The sequence below is a fragment of the Heliangelus exortis genome, chromosome 2 (assembly GCF_036169615.1).
Source record: "Heliangelus exortis chromosome 2, bHelExo1.hap1, whole genome shotgun sequence".
In the NCBI taxonomy this organism is placed as follows: domain Eukaryota; kingdom Metazoa; phylum Chordata; class Aves; order Apodiformes; family Trochilidae; genus Heliangelus; species Heliangelus exortis.
Window position 1 is genome coordinate 47,397,371 of NC_092423.1, and position 22,635 is coordinate 47,420,005.

The window sequence follows — 22,635 nt, forward strand, 5'->3', positions numbered from 1 at the left end:
TTATTGTATTGCTTCTTCAAGGAGGGAAACACATGCAAAAAAAATATTTTTTAATTTTTTTTTTTAAAGTATCAGCACTGTGAAACAAGCAGAAACGGGTTACGTTTGCTCATCTGTTGGCTGTAGTTTTTTTACAGAACAGCACTTTGGGTTTGCATTAATTTTAATTGGCGTTCTCTAATTTTAGAATGCTCCTGTGCAAGGTTACTCTCAGTTCCAGTGGTGATTAGATGGTGATGACGTGTTTTAATAATAAACGTGGGAGAGGTATAGAAGAAGAAATCAAATATGCTGACTCCACTTGTAGGGAGAGTAAGAAGTGCTGTTGCAGGGAGAGTAAGAAGTGCTGTTGCTCTGCTCTAAAAGTATTTGACCTGTTTGCTCAGGGGTAATAACTTGAGGTCTTCCATCTCCTTTCTTTTTTGGTTTGGGGTTTTTTTCCCCTTTGTGTTATTTTTTTTCCCCCGAAATCATAATAGCTTCTTATGGTAAAAACCATAATGTCCGGGTGGTGTTTAGTTATCATAAAAGCTGGAGAGAGAACGGGGGAGCCAAAAGGCTCGTAACATTGCAGGGGTTCATTTCTAGTGCCCTGTTCCTTTTACATGAGTCTCTATGTTGGCTGTGTGAGGAGAGGCAGGGCTGTCAGGCAGATGAGAAGAGCTCTGTGTGCCGTGGTGTGACTCCTGCTCAGCAACACCCATGTGAGCCCGTGCAGTGCCCACCTTCATGCTCCCGGTGGAGCAAGGAGGGTTTGTTTGCTCAGAGAGCCAAGCAGGATCTGTCTGCAGTGTGACAGCCTGCTGCCTGCTGGAAGCCAGATAGTGCTGATGCTGCTTCTAAAATAGAAATGAAAAATAAAGAATAAATTTAAAAGGCAAAAATAAACAAAGAGACTCAACTCTCTAATTCAGTGGCTCTGAATTGGAGTGCTACCAAGGGCAGAAGAGTGGCCCCAGTGGTGCTCCTGGAGAGTTAGAGTGGTGAAAAGACACTAAAAATTAAATGGAATCTCTCAATTGGTTTTTGTAGGTTTCGGATCAGCACTGTCCTCAGTATTTCCTTCTATAGGTATAGGTGAAACAATTTTCTGGAAGTTGTGGCCTAAATAAGTGCCATCTAATGAGTCTTATATGATATGGAACTGATTAAGCAGCTCCAACTTCGGAAGTGTCAGGTATCAAAAGTGTCAGGTGAAGTCTATGTCTAAATTTCTTTCCAGAAGAGGTTTTTTTTGGTTGAATCTATTATAATTTAGACATTGTTTTGACAAGATAGAGAAAAACTGCCTTTTCTCAGTTCTATTTGTGAGGCACGACCCCACATGAAATTGTCAAAGCTCACTGGAGGCTCTTTGCTGCGGGGACCATAACATCCCAAGGGGCTGTGAGATCCTTCCCAGTCCAGTACCTCTGACTGAGGATGTCATGCTACTACTACACTATTACTGTCCTGCTGCTCATGACCTCTCCACTGCCAGCACTGTGCTGGGGGCTTGACGTGGCTGGTTGGCAATGGGGACACTATGTAAACTATGATAATCCCATACATCTCTTAACAGCCTGACTCATGCTTCCAGCCAACCCTTTCTTCAGCTCCCTCTCTGATTCCCAGTGCCCACCCATCCTGGTTTCTTTTCCTCTTATTTTGATAGATGAATTTGCTGTGTCTCAGACCAGTGCTTCAGCCATGCCCAAACAGGAAGTCCCACGGAGAGAGACAGACCAGCATGGAGGGCTGGTGTTTTACTGAAGGGAGGCATGGGGAAAATATGTGGCCATCTCCCTTTTAAAGTCATTTATTTGTGACTTTGAAAGTGCCTCTCTGCACAGCTCACAGAGAAATCATTTGCAGATTTGATGCCAGTTTTTAGTTACAAGATGAAGGTGGATTTCACTGTCACTAAATTCAGCAGCTAGGAGTCCTTCTAGAGAGGTGTGGCAGGCTGAATCTCTGGAGAGACAGGTCTGTCACCTTGGAAAGGATCCTGCATCCAGATAGGAAAGCACAAATAAGTGTGTGGCTCTCCAGTGGTGCTGGGGACATGCTAGATCAGAATGTTTTGTTTATCTTTTTAACTGTGGTTAGAAAATGCTCAGATTTTGAGAAATGTTTCTCCTACTTTGTACTTAAATCACTGATCTTGGATAGAAGTTAGTGGGCATATCTAAATAAGTTTTACAACTGACTTTCATAACCAAGCAGGTCATGCAGTCATTGCTTTATCCACAGAATTTTACTTTATTGTTTAATTATGTATCAATTTAACAGGAAACTGTCATTCTGGGTTTATGGGGTCCTGTATTACATCATGTATTGCATCACACTCATGATTTACCTTTTCATCACTCTAGTAACTTGGGCATTTAGCTTGAAATGTCACTGCAACATGTTAAAAGAAAATCCAGTTACATTTCTAAGCAGTACACCAATCCCCTCTATTACTGCAAATATATTTCTTAGTGAGAAATAATGTGGTGACAAGGAAATAGAAGAATATATTCTAGTGCTGTACACATCTGGCCAGTGAGGAAGACAATCTCTTTTGCTCCTTTGAGTATTGAAAAAATCTGCCTTTTCCTACACCCTAGGAGTATGTAGAGAGGTGTGCAACAGAGAATATGATTTTTATCCTGTACAAAAGCATACACTCTGCTAGTGTTAACCAAGCACACAAGCAAGGTACCCCATAGTCATATATTATATCATACATCATTCTAATGCTGTGTTTCCCTTGTTATTTTCCTGGCAAGTTCAGCTGCCTCTCCATATGTTTCTTCTTAAAGGAAGAAGGAGGTGAGGTGTTCACAAAACAGGCATGTAGCATCTCCTATATTAAAGGGCTGTTGGTAGAGAAGGTTTGTAAAGAAGGTGCCCTGTTGAATCCTTAAAAACACATTGGCAGGTCCAGGCAGGCTGAGTGGTAATGGATGTCAAGACCTGTGACCCAACCCAGATGACAACCAAAGGACATTTGAACTGGACCCCCTGGCTTTCTAGTCTCCTTCTCATAGAGGAGCTTCAGTGCAGCTGGATCCAATCCTTCTCCCAGGTCTGGGTTTTCCCTTTGAGGAATGGTTTCCTTTTGAGGGTAACCAAACGACAGCTCCTTCAGACATTCGAGTACCCCTTGATCAGATTAAGGTAAAAAGGTTGAGCAAGGTCTGTTTCTCTGCAAACAGGATTGCAATTTTATTGATCTAACAGTTAAAGGTTCTTTTGTAGCAATTCTTGGGGAAACAAATCACCAACAAGTATGTAGGTATATACACATATAAAGGGGTAACAGAAATAGAAAGGTGGGGAAGGGGCGGTAAGAAAACAAAGAGAGAGAGAGAAAGTCACCAGTCCTGGATCCAAGCGTTGAGCCAGCCGACTGGGGAGGGTTGATGTTGATGAGACTCCCAATGTCCACCCATGCAGCCCCTCATTTTATAGACCTATCTCCTTTGTTTCATGAGTAAGTGTGGCTGAGCCATCACCACTGGGCAGCTAAAATTGACTTCAGCCCCTTCTGCTCTTCCATCATTTTCATCCTCAATGTTATCATGATATGCAAGACTTAAGCCATATGCAGATGCTTACCAGGTCTTCTTCCTCTCCAGCAATCCCTTTGGGAATGCTGATGAGAATTTGCTCATGGGTTTGTGAAGGTGGATCAGTGCCACTCCTTGTGGCCCAATTCTATATGAGTGCTAAGTGGGTCCAATGAGGGGAATAACAACAGTTCCCCCATCCGGTCCCTTACGATGCATGAAATGATAAAAAGGAAAAGGGCAGCTGTGCAGTTCCTCAGCATCCACACTGGTGGATTCCCGTGCAGTAAAAAGGCCTGGAGTAGGAGCAGGGAAGGTGACTACAGGTGATGGATGGTGTTGAGACCTCAGAGGGAAATGATATAATAAATGGTTGGTCTGACACAGTAGGAAATGTTTGTGTGAAAGTGATGGGTAATAAACAAGCTCATGTTGCTACAGATCCCCCAGGCAGCGCAGGAGTAAAAATACTTTCTCATTTTCTTTCTCTAAGGAAAAAAGGTAGGGAGGTGGGGACTTCTATTTGTAACATCCAGGCACAAATAAAATTGTGTTTGCTGCATTATAGTCAGTGTAATCTTCAGCTGATCCAGACCTAAGTCAAGTACAGCTGCAGCTCTAGGTTCTCAGTTGTCATAGTTGAGGTTTCAAGGCGACTTCCCTTGCAGCTTGTCGAATGTCACTGTCTGGAGCTGAGGCCCCTCTGCTGTCTTCGTGGTTAAAGCACCTCACTTTCTTGCACTTGTTATCAGGGCTGCCAGAAAGATGGGGACAATCAAGGAGTTTGCCCCAGGCATTGACTCATTATATGTGATACATGGTAACACAGAGAAGTTCACAGACAGAACTTTTGCCCTGGAGTTTCCAAGTGTTCCTATTTATCATTTGTTATAGTATTTTACTTCCCTTCCTCCCCTCCATTTTTTGTATGAATTTTCCTCTGGCTCATTTTTTATTTGAATACTGGAAAATGGACCTCTATTGCTGCTTCTGTAATAGTCAGGTAGGCTCTAAGCTAGATTTTACTGGGTAGAAATTACTTGAATGCAGCATTAAAAATTATTAAGGACTTTGATTAATAAATCTATTAATTACTATAGCAATCTAGAAGCAATTGTTCAATAAATGGGTTAGCATCTCTTGGTTTAAAGAAAAAGAGTGGGAGGAGTATACTGACTACATTTTTAGCATTGAAATAACTTCAGGTGTCTTACCCACAATCCCTCCAATATCAGTGAAACAATGTTCCTCCTTTTTACTTTCCTTATAAACACCTAAGCAAAGCTTAAGAAATTTCATACTGGGGAAAAAAATAGAAATAAAATATTAAAATGTGTGTCTGAGAGTTACTGAGCAGCCACAGAATGGAAGTACTAAAATTATCTGCCTAACCTCAAAGTTTAAGGTCTTGTACAATGCCTTTCAGAATACTTTCTTGGGGTTATTTTTTTGGTGTGTTTTTTTCCCTTCATAAAATGACAGCTATCCAGCTGTCCAAGTTTAAAGGACAACTAAGCTGCAGGAAAAAAAAAAAAAAAAAAAAAGCACCAAGAAAAAAACCTCAGTCTTCTCTAAAAACTCAAATCTCTTACAGAATCAAGCTCTAGTTTCCAAAGATTGCACTCTTAAAACTGTGAGGTTTTGTGGGCCACTGTTAATCAGGGTGAATTATGTTAGTGAATAAGTGAGAAGACCAGAAGAGCATTTAATATCTCCCCCCAGACAGGATGCTTATGTCTATAGTGGGACTATTAGGACTGTCCTAGAAATTTGGTGTTTATAAAATAAGAATTGAAGTTAAATGGAATAGTATGTATATTTTTATACATTTGTAATTTTAGCAGCTTTGTAATTTCAATGCCCTTTTGTGCACCTGCATATCTCCCATTATTTCATCCATGATAAGGGTTTCTGGGATTTAGGACTTGGCAGGGAGGTAGGATTATTTTGGAACAGGCATGTAATGACCTATGATTTGACTTACAATATTAGGCAAGAGCCCAACAGTTGTTGTATAAAGCTACCAAATACCAGCATTTGGAAAATGAGATTTGAAAAAAAAAAAAAAAAAACAAAAAAAACCCCCAAACAAATAAACCAAAAAAGTATTTTTTCATGAACATGTCCCATAGCTATGGTAGCTCAATATGACTGGATAGCTTCTTTCTAATTCTTGTGCTTTTGCAGTACACTAAGCCTAAACTAACTGGATTTTAGGATTACTTACTGTTCAGTATGGCATTGTCATCATAGGATTATGATGCAGGACTTTCTGACCATGGGAGAATACAATATTAAATCCTGCAGTACAGTTTCCATAGTGCTGCATTATAGAATCATAGAATGGTTTGAGTTGGAAGGGACCTTAAAGATCATTCAGCTCCAACCCCCCTGCGTGGGCAGGGACACCTCCCACTGGACCAGGCTGCTCAAGGCCCCATCCAGCCTGACCCTGAACACTTCCAGGGAGGGGGTATCCACATGTTCCCTCATTAATCTGTTGTTCCCCTAAGCCCTGTATTTTTAATGATCAAATCATTGTTCTATTACAGATAACCTTAGTAGGTCTAATTCTAGTTGGTAAGTAAGACTACCAAGTTTTATATGTGATGAAAAAGGGTGGTGGAGGAAGCATATGTGTGGTGACTAAGTAATTATATACAACAAGTATTGGTTCCAACATCATATTTATCTTAATTGTAGGAATCAGTTTTAGAGAGAAAGTTTCCCTGGAAGACAACTAACAGATAGCAGTGGTGTTATTTGGTTTGCTACTGTTATTTTTGTGTGTAGATTTTATATGCTATAGGGAGTGGTTGTGAATATGGTTATCCCCACTTTACAGGTGAGGGATCCAATTTCTTGAAGATCAGAGAAGAAGTTAGAGGGGAGCAGCAGGTCTGCTGGCATCTGTACTATGTCTTCTTTGACTTTCCAAAGAACATTTTTACAGCCACCCAGAACACTGCTCCCCCAGTGCAGGTTCCAAACAGTGTGCAAGTATCTGGTGGTCAAATTTCAGTCCTACTGCTCTCCTTTTGCTGACAGCACCATAATGAGCTGAAACAACAACACAGTATTCCCAGGGCTGTGTGGACATGGCTAATGCAAATGAATAAGTAAAGCTTATTCGTCATGACAAGGTGATACTTGTATATTATGCCAGATCTTATGCTGTTAAACAAGAAAATCTCTACTGCTTCTCATTTCACTTCGGAAAAAAAATACTGAGGAGGAAAAAATCAATATTTTCAAACTGGGAACATATGTTTATCAGGTTTCTGAGAGTGACTGGAGGCTAAATACAAAGACTCACATAACAATTAAGTTTCAGGAATTTTTCCTTGAAATTAAAATCCTTTCCCTTGTCACAATTCTAGACACGGGGTATAAAAGCAGTGTCAAGCCAATAAGCTGAGAAACAGCAAGGAGCTGAGCTGGTTCTTACCCTCCAAACTGTTTGTCCAGCTCTAAGCAACACCCTGAATTTAAATCCCCATTGATTGTGTTGGAAGGCATGTGGAGGGGCGAGAGCAGCTGCTTTGGTTGACACCAGTCACTTGTGGTGGTGGGCTGGGCAGTTTCAGCCAAAACCAAGTTTAGCCAAACTTCTTTGGGGTGAGTGAACAGACATGAAAAGCAACATTGGCTTCTGCTCGGCCCAGGCAATACAGTCATAGTCCCAATGTTTTGGTTAGCCAGAAGGTGGAAGTGTAGCTGAGATGAGTTTTTAGGGAAGGATAGAAGAAATGGTCAATCAGGAAAGCTCAGGCTTCCCCTGTGGAGGTCTGAGCTGTGTCTGAGAGAGGAGGTCTTGGCGTGAACCCTCCTCCTTTGCAAACTGGGAAGGGATAAACAAGAGACCCAAGAAAATGCATTATTTCAACCGTGTTTCATTAGACCTTGCGCTGAATTCCAGGATTATACAGCATAGTTGGTGAATTAATATTTCTATTACTATTTTTACTTTTGTAGCACTATTTCTACCAGAGTCCATATGCTTAACAATTTGCAGAAGAGACTGGTATGTCCATTTTGCAGGATGGGGAAAGAGGGAGGGTTCTTACTAGTCACCAAGGCAGCCTGCTTAAAGTCATGCTCTGACTCCTCATGTAACATCATCTTCTTTGTTGCACGGAAGCTTCAGTGGACACAGCTAGGATGGGGATCTTTTTGGGTGCCAGGTTATAGGACAAAATCTTCCAGCCAGGGTTTTCATGAGAAACACTATCCAGAGCAGAGATCCTCATGTGTGGCCCCTGGACAGAGAGATAAATCAGTATTAAATGAGAAGTTTTATTGACAAATAACTCAGTCTGCCATGCATGAAAGATCTGGTACTTTTCACTGAGTGAAAACTGATCTGTGTCATAATAGCCAGATGACTAACCTCACAGAAAAAATCAGAAGTCAGAAAATGCCTCACCACAACTGGTCAAATGAAGCACAGGGATGATCCCACTGGTGTCCTGGGTGTTCCCTTCTAGGCCATCAGCCAGGGTCAGAGGTATCTGCACCCCACAGACTTAGAGACAACAGCTCCATGGTTCATCCCAGTTTTTCTGTTTGTTATGTATGGTAAGGAGGATACTATGGGTTCATATAGCTTTTGGGATTCTGGAGAATAGCAGGGGCACTGGGAAAGAAACAGGGTGTAAGTACAAAAATCTCCTGACCGTGCTACAGCTCTTCACCATCAGGCATTGAGAGGTTTAGGAGGGGCTTCCTGAATGGTATAGCATCCTAACCATCCTTTTGGTTAGACACAGCCCTCATGAATTTTCCTAGTCCTCTTTTAGTCTTATTTTATACATTTTGGCCTCTGCAGCATCCTGTGTCTGTGAGTCACAACTTAATTACACCTTGCACAAATAGGTTCAATGCCGCGCTGGCACCAGCAATTAGTACTTGCAGTGGCATGATGCAAAGACACATTTTCTGTGCAAAATGCACTTTTCATCAGCACTACCCCATCGGGGGAGGCTGTTGAAGCTCACAGGAGATAACACTTTCAATGGGGAGAGGGGCCAGTGCCAGCAATCACATCACCGATGAGCAAGAGGAGATAGTTAGGTGCTGTCAGCGTGGCACCACACACCTCATGCTACCTGGCACTGGAACAATTAAAAAACCCTCATTGCTTGCTGAACCCCAACTGCTTATTTGGTTCACTGTGGCCATGGAAACACCTGACCTATTTACAACTTCAGCAGAGTGCGTGGCAGTTGGTGGAAGACAGGAGGGAAAGGGGAAATGCTTTGATTTTGGATTTTTAGACTTTTAATTAAGATGAAGTATGTGAATGGGTGTGCATGTGTTCTTGTGTGAGAGGAGAGTCAGAGGAACGTGGCCTGAGTAGGCCAGGGGTCCCTGCATTGGTGCATCTTTGGTATCAAGTGCTCCTTGAGCAAATGTGATTTGTCCAGACCCTGTATTTTGCATACACAAAATAACATTTATCTTCTCACTCACTGTTCCCAAAGTTTTGTCTGTGGCTTTCTCAGGTGTTAAGGAAATTCATTCTTCTGTTGGTTTGACAGCAAACTACTCCAGGGTCTCTTTGCAGTCTTCATCCCTGAAAAGGTTCCTGTGCCCTTGTGCCAGCTTGCTCTATCCAAGAAGGAAAGGAGTCTCATTCTGCACAAGGTTGCCTGTGCCCCTTACGACTCTCATATGCTCCTGACCTGTCCCTCAGTACAGCTGAGAAGATGGAAATGAGTAACATAAAGTCATTTGGCCACATCAGATGAAGCAGGATATCTCATTTAATTGGAGCTGGTGCTTTTATTTAGGCTTGTGACTCTTGTGATACAATAATGCTGCGTAAGGTAGCAGAGGATGGGTACAGGGTATGTCAAGCTGAGCTTTCAAATTCTGTTCTTCTGAGGGCACGTTTTAATATAAATGGGAAAATTGGATTTTAGAATAATGGTTACCTGAAATGGAGCCCTAGCTAAAAGATGATGAGACCTGCTGCAGATATTAAACTCTGGGTGTAAAGAAGACCTCTGCAGATGCAAGATAATCATGGTGCATATTAAGAATGAAAGGAACTCCAAGACTTTAAAGATCTATTGGGAAATCTTGAGGGAGAAAGAATGTTCACATCTGATATTAGCGAGGGAGAGTCTTTAATATCCACAAAGCGTCTGATTAATAATCATAGCATCAGTCTTCAGGAATGCAAACTTGGTCACTCTTTAAGATGAAATCTTCCCCTTCATGCGCTTTTAAAATGTATGTATTTATTTATTTATTTATTTTCATTGCATGTTTCAAAACCATTCATGTTCTGGTAGGTAACAGTTTTTATCCTGAAAGAAAGGGGTGACTGGGGAACGAACTGTGCAAATTCTGTTCTCAAACACCAAAATAAAAGAGAAAATACCATCTGTCTCTCATCCAGCCTACTCTCCGTGGTCCCAGCAATGCCTTCTATGGAAAAACAGTTGTGAAGCCACTAATGTGTGGTTTCTGTGTGCTCTGAGGGACTATTGTTTCTCCCCAGAAGAATCAGATGGAACCCCATTCCTGACTGGATGGGGAAGACCTCCAGACTGCCCTGTGTGTCTGGCCCCCTGCCTGGGCTAGGTGGGATTCCTTTGCCAGGGCAAAGGCTTTCAGGTGGCATTCCTGACAGCTTTCTACTCCTTCTGCTACAGCAGTCAGATTGATGGAGCTTTGACAGTAGCTGTGACTCATTTCAGGAAGAAATCCACTTGAGTGCTTATTATCACTTCAGCACAATTTACATTTTTCCCAGTCAGAATGAATGTTTTGTCGTGACAGGGCACGGGCTGTTTCCTTTACCCTGGGAAGCCCACACAAACAAACTTTTTACCTGGAAGTTCCTGTCAGAAGCTTTGCAGCTGGCTGTCTTTTGTTTCTGACTTCTTTTTTTTCTCCTTCTTGTCCTTCGTGGCTGTCTGGTTTTTGGAGACTAGTTACACAACACTGGTTTTTCCCTCCTCCATCATCGCTGAGCAAATTCAAGGCTGTGGAGGAGGGGGAGGAGAAACTGATGTACAGAGCCACCTTTGCCCATCCACTTGTGGCTGGGGTATAATAGGTACAGTTGATTTGAGACTGCCAAGAGTTTGCTGCCAAATTGAATTTTTCATAAACTGATTATTGCAAAGTGCTCTTGGCAGAGGGAAGTTTAACACCTTTCTAACAAGCTCAGCTCAGCACAGCTTGTAAGGGGGATACTATAATAATAATCCCCTTCTGGATCCTTGGCCAGGATTTTGGATTTACTGAGAAACTGTTTCCACCCCTATTCCCTCACCCAAGAGTAAACCCACTTAGGGTTTTTTCATTGCTATTATTGGTGCAGGCACAGGAAGACAACTACTCGTGTAAAGCAGCCTGCCTCCATTGATTTCAGTGCCCTGATTTACTTTAGTACTGTGGGGGTGATCTTATGATTCAGACACAGTCAATAAAGTTGATGGTAATCTATACTCACTAACTTAATCTTAGCATTTTCCTCCAAAGAGAGCTAGGTAGCCAGGGAAAGGGACAGGCTGAAATGCTCAAACAATTTATCTGGCAATTTCTGCCCCGTGTTTTCTGCTTGCAAAATACCCATCGTGAAAATTTTGGTTTATAAGGCATTTAGTTTTCCTTTTGCGTCAGGGTTTTATACTATAAGTAGGTAAATTTTGTTCTTCAGGGTGCAATGTTGTCCTTGTTGCCTGATGGCTGTTACCATGCAAGCAGATAGGGACCAGTTCTGAGGAAGCAGGATAACCTCCTACCTACGGGCAAGTATCTTTGCTCATTCAGAGATTCATGCCAAGTGGACAGTGCCCAGAATATACTTGCATGAACCTGCAGGAAAGGAAAAAGAGAAAGCAGATTGCAGTTGAAGCAAAGCTGCAATTTGCAATTAGTCCAATTCATGTTCAGAGCTCAAAGCATACACACCAAGAATATTATTTTGGACAAACTACATCTTTTCAGTTTAGCTACTGGAGGCTGTGCCCACGCAGACACCGGAGGACCTGGTTCACGGTGGTGCCTTGATGCAAACTCCAGCTGGATAGTCCAGGGGGTGGGGAGGGATCCCATGCTGTGAACACATCTGCTTGACAAACCTGGCAGAACAGATTCTGTGTGCAAGTGATGTTTTTAAAAAGTAATAATTAATCATTTTAAACCTGCTACCCCTCAGATCACCTTTCTAGCAAGCACTGCTGGTTTAAAATAATAGTACTGTAGCAATAGCTACGGGGGGAGAGCATGTCCTCGCTTATTATTCTATTTGCTTTGCCTTTTCTTAGTATTTATACCATTAAAACATGGCAAGGCTTCACACACACCAGTGGTATACATGCAGGAGGAAGCCTACACTTCTCCAAAGGGCAGATGTTTATGGAAGCCCCAAAGAGAAGAAAAAAGGCACAACATGCCATTGGGTCTACCACCAGCAAGCACTTGTGAGGAATAATCCACACAGAATATGGGACACATGCAGAAAACGCAGTCGCAATTTAAAACTATGCCATCTGTTTAGGGAATGCAAATGTTTTTGATCTGCCCCTGAAACAAACAAACAAACAAACAAAAAGTGGGAGCACTGGGCCTTTGATTCTCTTTGGTGGTGCAAACAAGCAAGACGTTTCCAAATGTCTGAGCAGATCCTCTTCTGCCTGGGAGAGGGAGGCTGTGCTGGTCTGTGGAGCAGGTGGGGGAAAGGGGTTTCACATTTACTAGAATGGTAAAAGAACTCAAGGCATTGTTGTTATCTATAATTCAAATGTTTCTGCCACAAGTTTTTTACAAACTTTGCTTAACTTGAACAATTTTGTGGGCCAAAAACCTACAAAAACTAGATGGGCAAAAGACCTGCATGAGGTCAAGTCAGGGAATCTTTCTGTTTTCATTTTGCTCCAGGAAAATTTCTTTCTCCTGTCTATCAGGATCCATTTTAAAATGGAAAGTAATTTTGATTTGAAAAATGAACCTTTGTAATGAAAAGTGAATTTCAGTGAGGCATTTTAAATGATGCAGGCTGTTCACTGAAAATGACCTAAAACCAATGCCAAGTCCTCTCAAAAAGTGCTTCAAGTATTTTCAGCCAGCTCTTCTCAGCACATAGACATTATCTATAGCAGTAGGAGTTATGGTGTTAAAACAGTAAGTGCATATCGTGAAAAACTGTCTTTTCAGACAGATCATTCATAAATATTAAGGGTGTTTTTTTGACATGATAAATGATCTTGAAAATAGCTTTATGGTAGGCGAGGAAAAATGGCAGCTGTGAATGTGCTATAGTTAAGTGACCAAAGACTTTGGCAATAAAAATTCATGTATCCTGTGTTTTAATAAGAAAAACTGGTTTATTATGTTTTTAATATTCCAGACATTGAATAAGATGCCAGTGATAAAGAGTATCAAACAAACAAGAAAGCCAGAATAATTAACCACTAATGATTTTCTGTCATTCCAGGGCTTAAAATATCAGCAGAGATGAGTGATTATTGTAGGTTTCTTGTTCTGGGGAATGGCAAGTAAAAATAAATCAAAAGCAAGCAGCAGAGTTTTTTTACAAAAGCATTTAAAAATTTCATTTTGTTTTGGAAAAAGAAGCTTAGGGTTTATTTCCAGATTTTCTTCTTTAATCAACTAAGGAGGAGAGAGAAAGAGAATCTGCAGTTGCAAAGTTTGACATTTTCTTTTTTTTTTTTTTTTTTAACAAAAAAAACGCTCTTTCATTTCTTAAAAAAATGTAAACTATTCCTAAACAGCAGCATCTGAAAATATGGCCCAGAATAACCGAGCCTTCTGTTTCTTCCCTGCAGAAACACTTGTATCTGCAGAGTAGCTTTAGAGAAATGTGTCTGTATCTGTCTCTTCAAATCAGGATTCTTTTTCCTTTGGTGAGAGCTAGATGAGGAAGATTATGGCATGTTTCACTTCTTGTCATGCCTTCTTCCTAACCCTTGCCAGTGTATATATACATAAGATGCATTTTGAACTGCCCTTCAAAAGGAAGGTGGCTTTTAAGATGCAAATGTCAGGATCTGTCCTTGTATGTTCCTGTCACATGGTTCTCACACCGTAAGAGAGGGTAAGATCAAAGTCTAAGATCTTTTTCTTGCTCCTCAAACCTTCTTACAATGAATCAGAGCATTCCTGGAGCAGAGGAGAACAGGTTTGTCAAGGGGAGTGAGGCTGCAGTGGTTTCATCCTCAGCGCCTTCTGCTAACCTTCCCCCTGACACCCTCAGCAGGACTGGGGACATGGTGCTGCTGTCTGGAGTCACCCAGGTGCAGGTCAGGTGAAGCAGAGGCCCTAATATTTTGGCTTTTCCCACTCTGCTTCCAGTAGGTCTGGGAGAGAAGACAGAAAGTGATTTGTTTCTTGAGGTTCATTGTGGTCTTTTTGCCTTTGTTAACACACCAGATTTGGAGGGAGAAGCAGCTCCACATTTATTTCAGTGAAAGATGCTGAAGTGTTGTTTTCATTCTGAACTGGGAACAGAAATACTCTTGACTTTCTCAAGGCACAGAATTGTAAAAATTCACTTAACATCCTATTTTACTGGCTTTTCAGTTCTGAATTTATTTTCTGTATTCTCCTCTGGTATGTCAATAGCAAACAGTACTTGTTTTCATCTTTCATTTGGTCTTTTTTGCAATAGCTGAAATGCTTACTTTAATTGATTCTTCTTTTAAACCTTAAAAGCAGCTGTTCCTTGGTGTTGACTAGCACATCTTAACATTGTGGTAGATCACTGAATTTCTTTTTTTTATTATAGCTGAAAGTGTTTTCCACTTAGCTAAATATTTTCTACAGGTATCTATTCAGATATCATTCCTTTAGTTTTATATGAAAAAAACCAAAGCAGGCTACCTAGTTTCATTTACATGGCATTATTCTGTTAGACCATATAATCTACCATCAAACATTTATTTGGACACATGCCTTGCCTAGTTTCATTCAAAGCATTCCTCTGCTGGGAGGCATTAGACAGACCCCTTTGGACAATTTATTTCCAGTTGAGAGATATTAATGTTTCCATGTGATAAAGTGGTGGTGTTTTCTCCAGTCTCATCTTTCTGTTGCCTTAAGATTGTAAATGCAACAAGTGTTGATGAACGAGGTGCTTGCAGAGCCAAAGAGCAAACCCACCTCAGTGAAAACAGAGTGATGTGATGTAGAGACAAGAGTCATCTTTTGATCCTTAATGGATATACTTAGGGTGTACACATAGGTTGCTGTATAGTGCAGTCTCATTTCCTGACTGGCTACGTGACAAATGGGGTGCCCGGGTCATCTCTGACCTGTGCCTATGGAAAATGAGCTTCCAAAGCTGTGATCTTTATTATATGCTGCTCGGTTTGCTGCCAGAGGATGTTGCCTATATGTGTGGTATCATCACCTGGTAAACAAATTGTTTTTGCAGTTTGGTCAGCATCATTAGTTAATTAGACCCTGGCTGTTTAGGCACCTGGAGCAAGCAGTGGGAATTTAAATTCTTCTGATAAAAGGATTTATTTATAATGAGTCTCGCCACATAATGAGTTCCAGCCGGGGGAGACTGACCATTAGTGGATGACTCACAGCATTACTGTAAAGATCACAGTCACATATTCAATTTTATAAGGCTTTACATACACTCGCTGAGAGCACGGATTCTAGAAACAAATCTTTTGGCTCTGTTTTTCCACTGTGCTAAATTTGATACAGTCCTCCTATGTCTGAGAGCAAACAGGCAGGACACAGCAGACTATTTATTTATTTATTTATTTGTTTTATTGCCCTTCCTCTCTACAGTTTCAAGAGGAAAAGAAGCTGAGTTTTTAATATTGTGAGAGTGCTCAGCCCTTCTCAGCTGGGAGATGTCAGAAGCAGCTGCAGACCTAAATGAAAGGAGCTCATCTCTGAAAATTTGCTATGCTGTAATAAATGCAGAGTTCTGCTGGTGAGCTGCTGATGGCTCTTTAATGTCTTTATTCTTTAGCAGTGCTCAGAGGCACTGCAGGTTCCCCCTCCTTCTTCCCCAGCCCCAGCAGCTCGCTTCCCCCCTCCCTGCCCACCTAGGCTTAGGATTTCATCACGTGAAGGCGAGAGTTCATGGCAACATTCAATGACTACACTGAGTTTGAAGGCAAGGGCTGTGCCTGGTTTTATCATCCAGCCCACAGCTTCCCTTCAGCTCAGGTTGATGTTCTCCTTTACTGGCATATTTGCTTTAAACATTTGGCTGCCTGAATCACGTTCGTATACTGTGCATTGCTGGTGTGCAACATGGGGGTTGTTATCTGTTTATTTTATTTCAGTAGCATATGCTAAGCAAGGGAAGAATGCATTTTCCCAGTATATTTGTGACGTATTTTCCCAGTTAGAGGTACACAGCACATTAGGCTAAAACCCAAGAACTACCTTCCAGCCTTTTTTCCTTCGCTCTTTTTGTGCTAATCTGTGAGCATTGGCATCTGCCAGTCTGGAGACTGGGAGAGTGTTAAGACCATGACAGATTTAAAAAAACAAAAAAAAACCCAACATGTTTTATGGCTGGGGAAGTGAGCATAGTGTGTGTAAAAGGATCTCAAAGTTTGAAGGAGGCTCTGGGAAACCATCTGGATGTAGTGTAACTGGCAGTGTAGAAACCTTAGCAGCCTTTTCTTGCTGAGGTTTAAGAGATGCTGAGTCTAGTCATGCTGTGCTTCATGTACATGAGGCACAGTATTGTGGACTGCAAGACCCCAAGGAAATAGGGGGACTGTGGCTGGTGGGCAAACCAAACACTGATGGAAGCGCCTCTGGGTAACGTGGAAGAGCTGGCACTACCAGACACTTGTAATGGCTAAAAGAATCACTTTGAAGCACATGGGCATATGCAGATGATGAAACCACAGGATAATTTGAATTATTTGGAGGTTATCACTGTAGAAAGGCAAGAGTACTGTTCACAGCTGGATAGCAACGTGACCGAGCACATCATAGAACCCAAAATCTCTCTGACGGAGGAGGAAAGTGACCAATTGTTGGGATCCTTCTCAGCCTGACAGAACACAGGGTCACTTCTAGGCACTGCTGAAAATATGGTTAGGAAAAAGAGCAGTATGTGGTTTATGGGACTATAATGAATGTGGCACTTGGAGCCCTGTGGGAGGCACTGGAGGTGGCAGGGCTGTGGTCATGAGCTGCCATCATATTTGCTCTGGTTAAAAGCAACAGTCCCAATTTCAGTGGGATATTGGTCATTTCGAAAAGCCATGGTTTCAAGGATAGCAAAATATACAGTACCAAAAGCAATTTGAGATTTAAAGCAGTCTCCATCTGTTGACCTGACTAGAGAAGACATGAGTGAGAATGTGCATGGTGAGAAGGGGTCCCACATGAAGTCCTTCAGGCTACACAGAATGGAAGAATCAACCTAAGGCAAGTAATTTTCCTAAGGCAAGTAGTGCCCTGGTGACCTCTGAACCTGCAAGTCAGCCTGTGCCTGAGTCCAACAGCACAGACATAGAGGAAGTCTCTCTATGTCTTCCATAGACAGAGGAAGTCTCTGGAGCCTGGAGGAAAAGACTCAGGTGGTGGGAAGACTGCCCATGTCCCCATGGTCAGCAATAGTGAGGCAGTTGTTACCTTATGGAAAAAGCTTTTGTTTTACAAGCTTGGAGACCTCACCTGAGCTTACTCGGTACTCAGCTGGCAGGTGTAGGGCTTTAAAGAAAAGAATTGGCAATCATCGTTATAATGAAACTTCAGTTTTTCCATAGCTCAGAATATTGCAGTAAAATACCACAAAAAAAGTGAGTTGCTGTGACTGACATGATAAGTATTGACATTGGAAAATAATTTTCTGCCTTGAATTATCCTCACATTTTTTATTTCAAATGCTGTTTTAACATCAGGGTGGTTTTTTTATTTGTTTGGGGTTTTTTGTTTTTTTTTCATAAATAGTCCCTTATATAAGACTTTAGTAGTCCATTCTCTTCTGAAGTTGCTCATTCTTTCTTCTTCTATTGTAGGAAATGTGTTTGTAGCTAGGATATGCCAAGAAAACAAAATGGTCCTTTTGCTCCTTTTTCCCAGCATGCTACCCCGCTGTCCTAAAATCTCATTTCTCTTTAATACTACAGACTTCAATGCAGACAGAGAGGTAAACAGAAAGAGACTAAAAGTACCTTTATGTGGGGCAGTTTGCCATTTGGCACAAGCCTCAGCCTGAGTCACTGTGTATTGTGTTTGCTGATCACAGTTCTGGCCTGGATATTTTAAAAAGGATGTTATCTATTAAAAAAAAAAAAATAAGGGGAAATATAGAAAAATTCCCACTGAAAGGTCCCTGAATGCTTCTGAATATTTTTTTTTCCCTTTTAAAATAAAGAGCCTGAGAAACTGAAAACATCCACATTATACTAAATGTAAGGAGAGACTTTGGCATGCCAGTTTACCAAGTATGTGCAAAATCCAGATGTAATTCATCCCTGATGTTGCAGCAGGGATGAATTTATTCCATGATCTATACAGAGACCTATCTCTGGCTTGACAAAGACTGGCAAAGAGCCAGGTTGTATTAGATGTGCCAAGCATTGTAGGCTGTGGTTACTTTTTGCCTAAAATGCCCTCAGTGACCTCATTGTTGTAAAATATTTTCTATGGTACTGTATGCATGAGCAGCCAACACAGTTCATTCAGCCTAAAATATCATAGCCATTATCTAATGGTGACATCTTTGGGGTTTTTTATGCTCCCCTTCCCTGTGATCCTGTCAGGGTTTACCACTGGGCCAGCATTTAAATGAATGGCAGATGCTCTCTTATTAACCCTTCTCCCTTCCCTGAAAAGGGAAAGAGAATAAAGGAGATTTGAGTTGGAAACTAAGCTACAGAGCTTTAATGAAACAATAATATTGAAAAAGAAAATAGTGAAATATGTAAAATGATTTTCAAATATATACAAACCCATTATCACAGTCCCCCTCAGTAAAGCTCACATCATCACTCAGTGGCAGATGGGAGAGAGATTCAGGAACACACAGGTTGGGATCAAAGGGAGCAGAATGGGCAGAGTCCTCCCAGGACTCCAGCCATGGACAAAGAGAATTTGATCTTCATGATCCCTGAGCTCTATACTGAGTATGATACATATGGGATGGAATATTACATTTGGTCAGCTTTGGATCACCTGTCCTGTCTGCTCCTCCCCACAGGAGGGTTGCAGGTGTGACCCCTTTTCCATGCTTTTGTTTCTGGCACAGAAGTTTAGCAGAAACAAGCAGTGGCCCTAGTTTCTATAGGAATAAGTAAAATAAGAGCCTTTCTGCATACCATTCTCCAGCAGTAACTATAAAAAGTAAGCTTTATCAGTCCTAAAAGAAGGCACTAACTAAAAAGTACATTGTTAATTTCACAAAGTGCAGCCATTTGGAAAAGATTTAACTGAAAAGTAAAATTACTAACAAATAATTTGGTTCTGTCCTGGCTCAAGCCAGGACATCCTGCAAGGTGAAATGCCCCGCTAGCCATGTTGTGAGGATGGGGCATATGTCTGTAAGTTGGAAGCTGAACAATAGAAAAAAGAAATCTTTTGGAGGTCTCTTTCTGTATATGGAAAGAGTAATGCAACATTACCTGGATGGAAAACAACCTGAAAGCAAGGAACTGCAGTGTAGTGCAGAAGAGGCAGGAGTGGAGGCTGATGTTCCTACCTCTGCACTGCCAGGAGAGCCAGCACAACTCTCACAAAAGTTTGGCAGGTGAAGTGCCTCCCAGTGGCCTGAAGTCTCTTACTGGAACATTTAGTTTGTACCCATCAAGGGTACCACACTTGAGCAGAACAAGAATCCATCTTTTTGTGGCTAAATTGTTTCCAGGTGCAGGTAGAGAATTTGGCTTTTGGCTCCTCATGCTCCACCTCCCCCAAGGCAGCCAGCAGCAGCTGTGGCCAAAAAATAACACTAAAATGTTTTACATAGCTCGTTTTCTCTTAAAATTAATGATGGCTGCAAAAAAAGCAAAAAACAAAAAATAAAACAAAAAAACCCCAACCCAAATACACAAAGAAAGCTCCCAAGCTCCACCCTCAAAGCCATTGGTAGTCTGGTGGGGAGTTTGATACAGTTGTGGACCTGGGGGGTGAAATACATCAGACTCTGTATGATGTGCATGGGTTTGATAGGATAGCTTTGCCCTGTGAGAATGATTCCCAGCTTTGTTTTCTTATTTTCAAAATTAGTCTGCAAAGGAAGCATGAGAAATAGAATAGATCACGTATAAAATACCCCAGTGGAGTGTTGCTGGTTTAGGTCTTTCATCCTTACATTGACAAGCATGTTGTGAGTTTCATAAAACCTGGAGGATACATCTGTGTTCCTCTGGCAGCACAATAATAAAATCAGCTCAGGCTGATGCTACTGGGCCCGTACATTGCTCACAATAAACATTTGAAAGACATTACCTCTCTACAGTAAACAAGGCTGTCAAAGAAGGACACTTTCAACAAATCATACGAAATTACAGCATGTGAAATGTATTGCAGATGAGCTGCTCTTAGTTCATTCAGTGCCTAATGGCCGGTCTTGAATGGCAGGCAAGGAGAGAAGCTGGTGGCATTCAGCAATGGATTAGCAGTGTAAATACAGGGGAGATGCCATGAACCCAATTCTCCTGCCTGCCCCCCACCTTTGAAATGTAAGGGAGCTCCGGCGTGCCTCCAAGGAAGTTGGCAGCAAGTGCTGGAGCAGGCTCAGGGTGGCTGGGACACATTGTGCTGCTCGCTGCGCTCCATCTCTGCAGAGACACGTTGAGCATTTTCTCTTTCCCTGATCGCACCGAAGCCATTCAGGCTGAAAATTCTTTTTCTTCCTGCATCAGTGTGACAACCAGTGTCAATGTCTCTTCACTCTCTGCATTAGCAGGTGACCAGCAGCCACCCATCCCTGCCTGTGCTGCCTGCCTCTGCCCACTCCCCGCTCTGCCAAGAGCTCTTCCTCGCAGCCTCGGTCAAATCAGTTCCCTCTCTCTGCTTGCAGCACGTACCAAATGGTGCTCCTAATGCTTGTTTCCATTTCTCTGTGGGTCGGGTGGGTGAAAACTTCATTAGAATGGAATTATTAGTATTTGTAAAGAGGATTATTAGTATTTATAGTCACAAACTCAGCCTTTTAAAGGAAGTGCCAATAATTAGTTACAGTGTTTTAATTATAGAGAGCAATCTGTAATTAACAAAGGGATGCTGTATTTTCTATCTAATTTTTATTATTTTTATTAATCAGCAGTACTTCACAGATGTTATATTTTCAGTTACTTGTAACGCTCTTTTGCATATTTTTTCCACTTCAAGGTGGAATAATTAGTCAAAATCTTTTTATCATGTTTTAAGACACAGTCAGCCTGATGAGGAGCCGCTGTTCCTGTCACACTGGTGCTTGTGGTATTGTTGTACAAGTTATTTTGGATGCTTTCGAGCTGAAGTAGATTTCAGTTCTTGTTGTTCAAGGTCCAGTGCTTTACTGCTTCTATGGTGTAAGCCTCCTGCTGACCTTAAAGCATATAAGCTACTCAGAAACTTGGTTAACTGCCCAATATCTTCTCATGCCAGTGGCTATTTCTGTTAACTGAGTGTTTAGACACCATTGTGCAATAACTACTTTGATCAAAATACCTCATATGTAATTGACCGCAGAAAAAATATTTTTCAGTTGGTATTTTTATTCCTTTTCTGATTAAAAAAAACCTCCCCAAATTTAGTTTTGTGCTGAACTCCATTAGTCTTCACAGTGGCAACTGTATACCCCAAATGATGAGTTTAAATGTGAAATATATTGTGTTCTAGTACATGGTTACTTTTCATGTGGTTGTATCTTAATGTGGATACCTGAAATTGGTATTAAAACCTGGTAAGGACCCAGTGATTACACCTGAGCAGCTTCCCAAGTGCCTGTCTTTTTCCATGTGCTTCTTTGGAGATGTATTCAGTTGCAAGTGTCTAGCTCAGAGCAACCATGGCCATTAATTTCTTACAGGGTATGTATGACCATTCATCTATTTCTGTGTACTTTAGAGGCAGCAAGAGACACAATCTTGAGGATCCTGTGCTCTTTAAATAGGTTGCTTTGCTGCAAAAGCTGGCAGAAAAAGTCTTGAACATCTTCACACTGTTGGCATTAGCAGTTAACACCCTTCTTGTATATGACAGGAAATGTGAAAGGGGTGTACGGCCACCTAAGTGCACTGTGAAAAGCAGACTAAAATGGTTCAATGCTGTCAGTACTACAAGATTTCTATTTGTTCCTTGCTCTTGTGTCCTGCGCACACCATGCAGCCTCTAAGCTGATGGCCCCTCGGATTTAATTTTCAGACTAAGTTCCCCAACAATTTTTAAGTCCTCACAGCTTTGGTGGTAGAGCAATTCCTGCCAAGTGTAGCCCGATGAGAGGTTGTAGCTGCAGATTTAGACTGAAAGTTAATGGCTTGTGGAATTGATACAGATGGGAAGGGGGTGGAAGATATTTTCTTTCCAACCAGAGATGCCTCTAGCCAGGTGAAAAAGGTGTGATCCCAGCAGTCTGCTGCTTAAAAAGCTCCTGCTGGGGCTGGCAGAAAGTGACTTGGCCTCTGCCTTAGAGCAAGAGGTGCATATACATGCACTGTCTCTCCATCCAGGCTTCACTGTGGGGGCCAAAAAGCCTTTAGCTTTTTTCTACTGTCTCTCCCTCCTCTTCTGCCTTTTCTCTCTCCGACAACTCTACATCTGGATGTTATTGCTATTGTTTGTTTTGAAATCATTTAGGAAACTTTTAAAACAATAGAGGCTAGTATAGCACTATTTTGTGTCGGCCTTAATTTCCTTGTTTATCCTTAAAGATACCTTTTGAAAGAGCTGCCAAGATATAGGATGCCCACATCACCTAGAAGCTGAACTTAGATATCCTACTCACCTTTCCTCCTACCTCCTCCTCCTACCTAGTGATTCAAAATTAGAGACCTTCCTTGAGGTGAGTGCTTAGCTGAGCTTAATTAGAGATGTAACTTTAGCCTTAAATACTTCCCAAAGAGGAATTATCAATGTAATCACAGCCTTGTGAAAAATCCCTGGCAGGGAAATGTTAGTTATGAAGCTTCCAGATGGTTAAACA

At 41.6% G+C, this 22,635-nt stretch overlaps 1 protein-coding gene across 23 annotated transcripts in view; it reads left to right on the forward strand.

The window, feature by feature from the left end:
* ARPP21 (cAMP regulated phosphoprotein 21) overlaps window positions 1–22,635 on the forward strand; it is a 198,265-nt gene that overhangs the window by 184 nt on the left and 175,446 nt on the right. The window lies entirely within an intron of this gene.